Genomic DNA, 5,151 nt, shown 5'->3' with positions numbered 1-5,151 from the left:
CGCGTCCCTTATTCTGTCCCTTATTTTCTTAAAGAACAAACACTTATATATATATATATATATACGAGCGGAGTAAGATATTCTTTCTGAAGACAACCAACTTACCCCACCAATCCAGAGTCCAGAAGAAGCTTCAATGAATGAAAAGACTGCCCAAATCATAGAACTTCTGAACCAGGTCAAGGCTTTGCATAAGGGAAACAGCAGACTGTGCAACATGGTAATTCAAGACAATTTATTTTAGATTAAATTATAATCTGTGTCTTCACATCCTCCTTTGGCTTAATATATAGCCACTGTGGTTGCCACATCTATAATTTTATAGAACTTTTTTAAATTAAATGTATTTTCCAGAGATTCCGGCCTTGTTAGTGGACATGAGACACATTCTAAACAAGATTGATCCCATAAACGATGTATGTGAGATTGAACGTGAGGGTGAGTGCACCTAGCAAATCATCCAAAGTAAGTATTTTTAAAATTGGTACATTCCGAGTAGAAATCAAAAGCATACCATGTAACATTATGTTGTTGTTGAGCTCATTGTTGGGCGACTGAAAAAGCTCAAAATACAGCCTCTGGGATGGCACGAGTGTTGCTAATGGGCCTCTTCAGTGTGGATGTTCATAGGTTTTTGGATAGGTATTCTAAACACCTCTCCTCCAAAGTGGTTGGAAGTTAAGCAGGTTGTGGAGCTAGTAAGAGCGGCCTCAGCAGCTGGACCAAATGGCGTACCCTACAGGGTCAAGCTGCTGTGGAAACTAATGGGCATTGCCTGGAAATCCAAAAACATTCCACCAGCATGGAATAAGGTGGTCACTATCTTTATCCCCCCCCCCAAAAAAAAGACTCCCGCAACACCAGCCAGTTCAGAGGCATCACTCTTCTGAACCTGGAAGAGAAGATCTTCTTCTCGGTGTTGGTAAAACATATGACTAGTTACCTCCTGCTAAACTGACACCAGTTGCCAGAAGGCAGGTGTTTCAGGATTCCTGGGCTGTGTAAAGCATTCTGCGATGATTTGGGAACAGATTCAATAAGCCAAACGCAGTAAATCGGACCTTCAAGCGGTCTGGCTGGATCTCTCAAATGCCTATGTGTCCATTCCCCACCAGCTCATCAGTTTAGCTCTCGACTTCTTCAATGTCCCCTCATGCATCCAGAGCCTCATTACTGACTACTTCAACAACTTCCACGTCTGCTATACATCCATGGAAATCTCAACTGGGTGGCACCGGCTGGAGCGATGGGGTGTTCCATCTCCCCCATCCTTTTCACAGCAGCCTTTGAGATTGTTCTCATTGGTGGAAGACAGATGGTCAGAGGAGTCAGATCCCAGTCATGTCCCAGTCAGGCCAGAGACTCACGGCTATACGAAGCTACATGGATGATGTCACCACCCTCCTTCAGACAGCGGCAATACCAACAGGCTCCTGAAAAGGCTTGAGGAATTACTAAACTGGGCAATGATGGCCTGAAAAATCTTGATCAAGGCTTACTACCCGGCAAACTAAAGGTCTGGTGTTACCAATTCACCTTGTACATTGATGTGGCCCCTCAAACTGTGTGATATCACCTCATCAGCATTCCAGAAGATGGACTCAAAGGCTAACAACTACATCCAGAAGTGGCTGGGTCTTCCCCAATATCTGTCAAATGTAGCCCTGTTCAGAAGAAACACCCTGAGGCTTCCAATGAAATCCATCAGATTGGGCTACAAACTGGAGAAGGTAAGGCTGGTATTTGAGATAAAAGACTCACCGGAACCGTCAGAGCAAAACACCAACGCCCAAGTGCAGACTGGAAAGAAAATAGAAAGCATTGTAAGCAGTAAACCAGGCCATAACCCGCCTGAAACACCAGGAGGTTGTCGAAATTGTGCAGCAAGGCAGAGCAGGCTTTGGTTGGGGAACAGCACCTAAGATGTGGTCCAAAGCCTCAAAGACAGAGAGGAAAAAACTAGTGATCTTCGAAGTTGTGAGGGAGGAAAAGGAGGGCTACAAGATCAAAGCCGTGAGCCAATGCCAGCAAGGGAGATGGACAACCTGGGAGGCCACCACTGATAGGGTCGTGACGTGGGCCGATCTGTGGAGCATGCCTCAAGCAAGGCTGAGGTTCCTAATCAGGGCAACGTATGACACCATCCCGAACCCCTAGAATCTGCACCTCTGGTATGTCTCAGAGGCAATCTGCCAGCTTCACGGCCATCAAAAACCCAGTTTACAGCAGACTGTATCCAGCTGCAAAACGGCACTGGCCCAAAAGCATTACGGATGGCACCACGACCAGGTCCTGCGAAAATTAGTTGAAGTCATCAAGGATCGCATACTAGAAGCCAACAGGGCCAGCCCAGCAACATCTCATGGTCTGATCCGGTTCGTGAGGCAAGGGGGTGAGGCGCTTAGCAGCACCATAAAGGAGTGGTCTCTGCTGTCACCCAGAGGCAATGAGGAGCTGAGAGCTGATCTTGATCTCCACTAAAAGATTTGGAAGAGGAGGCAGAGCAAGGGAGCTTCTGGCACTGGCTTCGGAGAAAGGACAAGATGTGGTGGAGACAAGGATTCTAGGGCTGGCTGCAGGGGGCGGTAGGGAGACGTCCCTGCCGCTGCTCCACCACCCGGAGATGTTCCGGGATTAAAAGAGTGAAACATCAATGATGGGTGGCTCCTGGCTGACGACTCTGCAGGCAGCCTAAACGGAACAGTTGGAGGTGCGTCAGGCAGAAATGCCTTGCAGGTACTTCTACCTGTGCTTACATCATACATACATGAATGAATGAATGAATAAATAAATAAATGTTAACATACTCTGAAATTATCTCATCATTTGGCAACAGATTGCTGAATATATATTCCAAATATATCTAAATTGGGATATTATTCAGAATATTTATATTAATGTAAACACAGTCAGTAACAACCACTAAAGCGTGCATTTTTAAAATGTATTAATTAGCTTTATGTGGTAAAAATCTCAATAAACTACGCTTAAAATGATATATTTTCACTGCACACTCAAATTCCAACTTCTTTTATATAGATACAACATTATATTAAACTTGAATGTTTCTGAGTTACAAACATGAGACTGAAAAACTTAAATTAGCTATATGTAACATATTTAGTGTACTAAAACTTAAAATTACCATACAGCAAGTTTATTATATTTGTTTGCAATTTACCCAATAGTATTTCAATATCCTGGGTTGCCATTTGCAAACACAGAGTGCTGCAGTCATGGAGGCCAGCAAACAAACTGGATTAGTGATTAGAGATTAGAGATTCTACATGACATAAAAGTTTATGTATGCTAGTTTATGATTTTCAAATGTCAAAAACACTGCAAACATATATGTTAACTGATTAACATACAGTGTAAGGCCCATCGCTTGTCATTGTCATTTGTGCTTGTTCTTGTTGCATGTTCTCAAACTGACAACCCACGTAAGCTTTGAGTCTGGGAAGGAGTGGGCGATGGAAACAACTTTCTCCAATATTTTGAATCTGAATTTCCATACCTGTTTCAGCTGCATGCAGTATTGCTCCTTTAATAAAGGCATTGACAAAAAAATTCTTCTTGCTCTTTTCACCTAGTAGAGCTTTAAAATATTATCTCTGTAGCCCCTGTAGTTCAGATCATATTGATTAATAGACTGTGACCACCAGCCTGCAGACGGCCCTTGATATAATAAATTTTGACAAAAAAAAAAATGCAGAGATTTTGACTACTTAAGTAAAAAGCAATTATTTTGTTATGCCTATTGTGAATGGGGTGCTTTCCTGCCAATTCCAGGTTCAAATCAAAGTGTGATAAGATGTTTCTAGAGACCGAAAAACACATTCAGAACATCCCTTTCCGCAAGGCCAGATTTAAGAGAAACTAAGGGAAACTAAATAGAAAAGCAGGCGAGCTTTTGTTGAGGATCTTCACAAGCAAAGAGAATTCTTCAGTCAGTCAGTCAGTGTTAATTCTTAATTCAACATTTACCTGCTGGGAGAAAATGTTAAAATAGTATGTGTCATTCAATATGGAATATGGGAGCACCTGTGCTCATTCTACTCATTGTCAGGCTTTACACATGTAGACTAATTTGATGAACTGTCACTGTTATCCCATTGTACCAGATTTACCTGCTAAAGCCTTTCAACGCACGCTCCCCCAAGCAATAGTAATGATAATGGACAACTTGGACAGAAAGCACTGAATATCTTTGAGATGAAAAGTCACGCTTCTTTGTGAAGATCACAATAGTTTTGATGGGTCATTCCAGACCAGCTTTGTAGCTGAAAAGGCCTTGCAGTTTATATTTCATTCTCTTAAACTAATTATTTCCTCACTTTCTGTCTTTCTGCAACTTGTGTGAATGCGTGTGTTTATGTGTTAGATTAGTTTATATGTCTTAGATTTATCCAATAAAGCCTTATTTATATTGAAAAGAGGAGTATCTTGTGTTTTGTGCTTACAAGTTAATGTCTTAAACTGCCGGTCTTGTTACTGTGCTAATTAATAGTGTTTTCACTATATTTTGGATATAAATATCCATTGCAGAATTGATGTCATACGGCTCGTTCACTGAATCGCTGGCCGTCTCAGTGATCAGCCGTAAAACAGTGATTCTGTCCAAATTCCCTTACATATTATTGGTGGAGTTCCCTTTAAAATCTTAAATGATTCCCTTTGAGCTAAATTGACATGTTTCCCTTACAAGAGAATAACATCAAACATATGCAATATGATAGCTAATATAAAATGTCTGAGATGAAATTGCATGAAATAATTATGTAAATAAACAAAGAGATGGACAGACATACAGATAGATAAATTGCCACTTTGATGAGAGATCAGGTTGTCAAGTAATCATTTATTGACTCTGACTCATAGAGTGTAGATTTGGCAATAGACTAAACTTAAATAAATAAATAAATGTTAACTGACATATATAAACTCTTTTAAACTAAAATGATGAGAGACATCATCCAGAGTCAGAGAAGATATGAATGAAAAATCACTACATTATAGACATGTGCCGGTATTCAGTAATACGATATATCATGATAATGAACATGCATGATATCTCATTTTTGTTTAGTTTACCTTTATGTAGTAAAATTACCAAATCAAAAACTGAAAAAAAAAAAAAAAAAAAAAAAA

The sequence above is a fragment of the Sinocyclocheilus rhinocerous genome, unplaced genomic scaffold (assembly GCF_001515625.1).
Source record: "Sinocyclocheilus rhinocerous isolate Xijiao unplaced genomic scaffold, SAMN03320098_v1.1 scaffold619, whole genome shotgun sequence".
Lineage (NCBI taxonomy): Eukaryota > Metazoa > Chordata > Actinopteri > Cypriniformes > Cyprinidae > Sinocyclocheilus > Sinocyclocheilus rhinocerous.
This window is presented reverse-complemented; position numbering follows the sequence as displayed.